We start from the raw sequence: 7,409 nt of genomic DNA, 5'->3' as shown, positions 1-7,409 counted from the left end.
TCCCCATCCATTTTATATTATTGGTGAAAGGCACTATATGAAAAATCTTTTCAAAAAAGAGGTTTCTTGGGTTAATTTTTTGACCCTTAATATCAATTAATATTAGGGTTACTTTAAGATTAGGGCTAGGATTAGTGACTTTAAGTTTAGGAAAGGTGTTGGGATAAGGTGTATAAAAAATACTTATAAAAGACCGATTAACATCAGGGCCTCCCATTAAGCTTTTAACATCAGGGTTGGTGTTTATGGGCCTTAAGGTTAGAGTAGGGATGGGAGTACTCTCTGGATGTGGACTCAATGCAAGGGTTTCTCCCAAAGGAAGCACTTCAGGGTAAATCAGGGAAGCCCAGCTTTTACTAGCACCCCCTAAGAGGCACCCACAGACCCCAACAGGGCTGCTCTACTGCACTACAACTCCCAGCATGCCCTGCGGGTGTCCACTGGTGTACCTGACTCCAGGGTTGCTGCCACCTAGCAGTTTGAGGCAGCATGTAGCTCAAACAATTTAGCTCCCCCTGTCCTTCCTTCAAGCTGACCTCCTGCCCAAGTGATGTTCCTCCATCTTCTCCTGCCAGCGTATTCATTCTTCCAATGTCCAGATCCTTGTGTTGGCAGGGAACCTCCTGCCACTTTTCATGTCTAGCTGCCACCTGAGCCTCACCAGCCAGGCACGGGAAAAGAGTCTATTCTGGCAGGGCCATTGCATGAGTAGATGGTCTTTGACAAATCTGTACAGGATACACCTGTTCACAATTTGGAGGGTCCACAAATTGGAAACCTTTCTGAAAACATGGCTACACTTTGTCATTAGTGGTTATTGAAGGAATGATGGGTAAAAATCACCATCCATCCATCTATTTTCTGCTGATTAAGGCTGAAAATAAGCCCTAGTGCATCTTTTGGAGAAAAAATTAATATAAGACCCGGCCTTATTTTTGGGGAAACACGGTAATTAGTCACTGGTGATTTTTGGGATAGTGGTGTTTTGCTCACTGTTTGCGGGCGGCTGGGGGCTGTGCCAATCTATGATACCTAGAAGGACCGAGAGAAGGGACTATGCCTCCCCTGGACCACGAGAGGGCAGCCACCCTGGCTTGTATGGGGGCCACGGAAATTGAACATGGAAGCTCCACCCTATAGGAGCCCGTGGCCACCACCAGGGGGTGCCCGGACGATTGTGGAGCTCTGGACATCAGCACTTTCGCCACACCCGGGAGCTGCTGGCGGAAGGAATACCAGGGACACTCGGAGTGCTTTCTGGTGTGGTGGAAGTGCCGCAGGAAGTTCATCAGAGGGCACCTGGAGCACGTCCGGGTGGGGATAAAAAAAAGGGCGCCTCCCTCCAGTCATAGGCCAGAGTCGGGAGGAAGAAGACAAAGCTTGGGAACGAAGACTGAGGCGGTAAAGGACCATTGGAAGGCCCGGGAAGAAGAGTGTTTGGTGTGAGGGCACTGTGTGTTGTGCGGGACTATTTGAGACTGTAAATAGTGTAAATAAACGTGTGTGTTTGAATCATCTGTATTTGCCTGTCTGAACTTCCACAGCGCACAAATGTATATATATATATATTATTGAATATTTGTCTGTCTTTTCAATTCAAAATATATCCGTGTTTGATTTTACATTTCTGTTACTGTTTTCTGTTTATTTTGTCGTATCGGGAAAGGAAGACAACTTGTAAGGAGTACGGCTTGTTATCATCTAATCTAAACTAATAACCCTCTAATTCAAATAAACCTGGATCCTAAAATGCCAGAATGATGACAGAAAGGTCATTTAAAAATAACTAAAATCAAGAAAAGCTTGGGTTCAGACAGAATAAGTTGGCATCCACTTCACTCCTGTGCCCGATATTCCACTCCATATTTGCTATGATGTTTGCTGATGACATTGTGATCTGCAGCGAGAGTAGGAAGCAGGTAGAGGAGACCCTGGAGAGGTGGAGATATGAGAGGAGAGGAGAGGAATGAAGGTCAGTAGGACCACCAGGACAGAATACATGTGTGTGAATGAGAGGGAGTTTCAGTGGAATGGTGAGGATGCAGGGAGGAGAGCTGGTGAAGGTGGAGGAGTTTAAATACTTGGGATCAACAGTACAGAGTAATGGGGATTGTGGAAGAGAAGGTGAAAAAGAGAGTGCAGGCATAGTGGAGTGGGTGAAGACGAGTGTTAGGAGTGATTTGTGACAGACGGATATCAGCAAAAGTGAAAAGGAAGATCTACAGGACGGTAGTGAGACCAGCTATGTTATATGGGTTAGAGACGGCGGCACAGGAGACAGAGCTGGAGGTGGCAGAGTTAAAGATGCTAAGATTTGCATTGGGTGTGAGGAGGATGAACAGGATTAGAAATGAGGACATTAGAGGGTCAGCTCAGGTGGGACGGTTGGGAGACAAAGTCAGAGAGGTGAGATTGCGTTGGTTTGAACATGTGCAGAGGAGAGATGAGAGGTATAATGAGAGAAGGGTGCTAAGGATAGAGCTGTCAAGGAGGAAGAGAAGAGGACGGCATAAGAGAAGGTTTATGGAAGTGGTGAGAGAGGACGTGCAGGTGATGGGGGTGACAGAGCAAAATGATGAGGACGGGAAGATATGGAAGTAGATGATCCGCTGCGGCAACCCCTAATGGGAGCAGATGAAAGAAGAAGAAGAAGACTCGCTACGTTTCTGGGTTTACAGTACGTGCCCAGTCTATGGAAAAGGGCAAACATCATTCCGTTAGGAACGACAAAGACATGAAGTGACATCCGACTGGTGGCCTGGTCATCCTTTGAGAAGTTAATGAAGAGACGACTACCCACCTACTTGTTAGGGTGGAGTGGTGGCTCTGAGGTGGCCCTCCCAGGTCAATAACAACAACAACATTTATTTATATAGCACATTTTCAAACAAAAGCTCTAACATTTAATAGTGCCATATTTAATGTTTCGGAGGGGCAGAGATGAATACTATGTGCGTTATTGATATGTGGAACAGGAACTTAGTTATTTATGTTAGAACCGCTTTGTGTGTATTTTTTGTTTAATCTATAGTTTGTTTTTATAGTGTTAATGCATTGTTCATCTAAAGTAGTAATTTTAATTAAATAAATTAAAGGTCAAGGGTCATACATTACACTCTGGGTTATGCTGAGCCCTGCGATTTCCCCAAATGTGGGGAACTCAGTTGCATAATTTGTGGTAGTGGTGGGACTGTGTTTGCACTCCTGTAGGATCCGAAAAGAGGCTGGAGTAGCAAGAAATTCAGGATTTGAAAGTGGAGAGTTATGACGATATTCCAGAAGAAGATGACATGACTGTATTTGGATAAATGTATCTTGTTGTACATGAATAAATATAAGATATCCCCTGAAAATAAGCCCTAGTGCATCTTTTGGAGCAAAAATTAATATAAGACCCGGCCTTATTTTTGGGGAAACACGGTTATTAGTCACTGGTGATTTTGGGATAGTGGTGTTTTGCGTGCACACATATATACACAGTTAGGTCCATAAATATTTGGACAGAGACCACTTTTTTCTCATTTTGGTTCTGTACATCACCACAATGAATTTTAAATGAAACAACTCCGATGCAGTTGAAGTGCAGACTTTCAGCTTTAATTCAGTGGGCTGAACAAAACGGTTGCATAAAAATGTGAGGCAACTAAAGCATTTTTTGTAACACAATCCCTTCATTTCTGGGGCTCAAAAGTAATTGGACAAATTAAGTATCTGGAAATCAAATGTTCCTTTCTAATACTTCTTTGAAAACCCTTTGCTGGCAATGACAGCCTGAAGTCTTGACCTCCTGGACATCACCAGATGTTGGGTTTCCTCCTTTTTAATGCTCTGCCAGGCCTTTACTGCAGCGGCTTTCAGTTGCTGTTTGTTTGTGGGCCTTTCTGTCTGAAGTTTAGTCTTCAACAAGTGAAATGCCTGCTCAGTTGGGTTAACATCAGGTGACTGACTTGGCCATTCAAGAATTTTCCACTTCTTTGCTTTAATAAACTCCTGGGTTGCTTTGGCTGTATGTTTTGGGTCATTGTCCATCTGTATCATGAATCAATTTGACTGCCGTATTTAGCTGGATTTGAGCAGACAGTATGTCTCTGAACACCTCAGAATTCATTCGGCTGCTTCTGTCCTGTGTCACATCATCAATAAATACGAGTGTCCCAGTGCCACTGGCAGCCATCACACTGCCTCCCTCCACCGTGTTTTACAGATGATGTGCTATGCTTTGGATAATGAGCTGTTCCACGCCTTCTCCATACTTTTTTCTTGCCATCATTCTGGTAGATGTTGATCTTGGTCTCATCTGTCCAAAGAATGTTTGTCCAGAACTGTGCTGGCTTTTTAGATGTTCTTTAGCAAAGTCCAATCTAGCCTTTCTATTATCGAGGCTTATGAGTGGCTTGCACCTTGCAGTGCACCCTCTGTATTTACTTTCATGCAGTCTTCTCTTCATGGTAGACTTGGATATCGATACGCCTGCCTACCCCCTGGAGAGTGTTGTTCACTTGGTTGGCTGTTGTGAAGGAGTTTCTCTTCACCAATGAAATGATTCTGTGATCATCCACCACTGTTGTCTTCCGTGGACATCCAGGTCTTTTTGCATTGCCGAGTTCAGCAGTGCTTGCTTTCTTTCTCAGGATGTACCAAACTGTAGATTTTGCCCCTCGTAATATTGGAGCAATTTCTCGGATGGGTTTTTTCTGTTTTCGCAGCTTAAGGATGGCTTCTTTCACCTGCATGGAGAGCTCCTTTGATTGCATGTTGTCTGTTCACAGCAAAATCTTCCACATGCAAGCACCACACCTCAAATCAACTCCAGGCCTTTTATCTGCTTCATTGATAAGGACATAACAACGGACTTGCCCACACCTGCCCATGAAATAGCCTTTGAGTCGATTGTCCAATTACTTTTGAGCCCCTGAAATGAAGGGATTGTGTTCAAAAAATGCTTTAGTTGCCTCCCATTTTTATGCAATCGTTTTGTTCACCCCACTGAATTAAAGCTGAACTGCATCGGAGTTGTTTCATTTCAAATTCATTGTGGTAATGTACAGAACCAAAATTAGAAAAACGTTGTCTCTGTCCAAATATTTATGGACCTAACTGTACATATATATATATATATATATATTATTGAATATTTGTCTGTCTTTTCAATTCACAATATATCCGTGCTTGATTTTACATTTCTGTTACTGTTTTTTGGTTATTTCGTCATGTCTGGAAAAGTAAAACAACTTGTAAGGAGTGCGGCTTGTTATTAGAGCAAGAAACCTCAGGTGATCCAAGGACTAAGTCTGGGTAAGGGGTCGGCCGTTACAGATGAATCATTTGATTGGCTGTCATTTCTGTCCCGTGAGTCCGTATCCTTTTTTTCTACGTTTCTGCTGCTGTATGCGTCTGAAGTTCCCCATAAAGTTTTTTCATCCAATCTCATATTCTAATCTTTTATAGATAAATTCCACGTCTAAGTAAATGGAAAGCTTTTCATTTTTCTGTCTGTTAGCAAACTACCAGAAGCCTTAGAAATGGTTTGACGGGACACACTAAGCCACCAAATTTCCCCCGACCTGGAATGCGGGATTAGAGCTGTTTGCAGTGAGTGAGAGCTAATGGATCAGACTCTGATGTCTTGTCAGGGCTTTTACCGCTGACTTCTGGAATGTGTCTAATGAAGAGGAAGCCGGTCCTTCAGACTCGAGATACCGACGGACTCTGATGAGGTTAGGACCTACGAAACAATAAAAGCTGGGCTATCAGTGTTTTCTCCTCCAAGGCCTTCATGCCAAAGCAACATCAGGTTGGTTTTTGGAACGAGAATATATTTCTTTTTTCTTTCTTTCTTTCTTTTTTTTAAAAAATGCTGCTCGCTGACCTTTTTCACGATGTCTCACTGGTCCCACGCTTTACTGTCTTTTCGGTTAATAATTGATCTGTAAAGCAGCCATATCTGACTGCACATAATTAAAGAAAACATTGCCTCCGCTATAAAAAGTCCAAAGTCATAAATAAAGAGGCATGAGTCATGGGCGTTAGACACAGAATCAACGTCATCTATCGAACACGCAAGAACGGTTGTGAAAAATCATTGTTTTTATCTGCGGCAGAAAGAAATATATTTAAAAAAGGATATATTTTTCAGTGTGGCAGCTGGGTGGGGGGAACTGGAGCATTTCACACAAGGCAGACACCCAGCCTAGAAGGTCCATCAGTCATCATCCGTCATCATAACTGGACAGAACTGAGAATGAACTGCGGACTGATAACCCGTGCAAATTGTAAGAAGATGATGGCTGGCTGGCTGGCCGTCACACTCAGTGCCAAAATCGTGGGGATATTAGCAGGCGTTAAAACTGAAGATCAGTTGGCTCGAAAAACTCAATGGATTTCATTTAGGGGTTGAGATGCAGGGTTTAGCGTTGGACTCAGGACTGGAGCTTGTTAATCTCAGACAGAAATGGAGGTCGCACAAGCAGTGTATTTCCATCAGATTTTAATAATACTGACCTGGCAGGGGAGAATAGCATGATCACTAAGGTGGTCCTCCCAGGGTGAGGGTCATCCATTACACTCTGGGTTCCGCTGACCCCTGCGATTTCCCCAAATGCGGGGAACTCAGCTGCATCATTTGTGGTAGTGGTGGGACTGTGTTTGTGCTTCCCCTCCTGATTAATTTGTTTGAATTTCCCCATAGGATTAATAACATTAATCTAATCTAATCTAATTCAAATAAACCTGGATCCTAAAATGCCAGAATGAAGTCAGAAAGGTCCTTTAAAAAACAACTAAAATCAAGAAAAGCTTGGGTTCAGACAGAAAAAGTTGGCATCCGTTTCACTCCTGTGCCCGATATTCCACTCCATATTTGTGATGTTTCTGGGTTTACAGTACGTGACCAGTCTAAGCAAATGGGCAAACGTCATTCTGTTAGCAACGACGACACATGCAAGGACATGAAGTGACGTCCGACTGGTGGCCTGGTCGAGAAGTTAATGAAGAGACGACTACCTACCTACTTGTTAGGGCGGAGTGGTGGCTCTGAGTTGGTCCTCCCAGGTCGAGGGTCATACATTACATTCTGGGATACGCCAAGCCCTGCAATTTCCCCAAATGTGGGGAACTCAGCTGCATAATTTGTGGTAGTGGGGGGACTATGTTTGCGCTCCCTCCTGATTAATTTGTTTGAATTTCCCCTTGGGATTAATAAAGTTTATCTAATTTAATGCCTTTTCTATCTATCTATCTATCTATCTATCTATCTATCTATCTATCTATCTATCTATCTATCTATCTATCTATCTATCTATCTATCTATCTATCTATCTATCTATCTATCTATCTATCTATCTATCTATCTATCTATCTATCTATCTATTATATAGTGCCTTTTCTATCTATCTATCTATCTATCTATC

At 43.0% G+C, this 7,409-nt stretch overlaps 1 non-coding gene across 1 annotated transcript; it reads left to right on the top strand.

Moving 5' to 3' along the window:
- Positions 1-6,493: 6,493 nt before the first annotated feature.
- LOC114666304 (U1 spliceosomal RNA) lies at positions 6,494-6,660 on the top strand. Its single transcript, XR_003718561.1, has one exon. It is a non-coding gene; the product is annotated as a U1 spliceosomal RNA (small nuclear RNA).
- The last annotated feature ends 749 nt before the right edge of the window (positions 6,661-7,409 follow it).

This window comes from Erpetoichthys calabaricus, chromosome 15, assembly GCF_900747795.2.
Source record: "Erpetoichthys calabaricus chromosome 15, fErpCal1.3, whole genome shotgun sequence".
NCBI classification, from domain to species: Eukaryota; Metazoa; Chordata; class Cladistia; order Polypteriformes; family Polypteridae; genus Erpetoichthys; species Erpetoichthys calabaricus.
The sequence above is the reverse complement of the archived record's forward strand: the minus strand, read 5'-3'. Positions and strand labels throughout refer to the sequence as shown.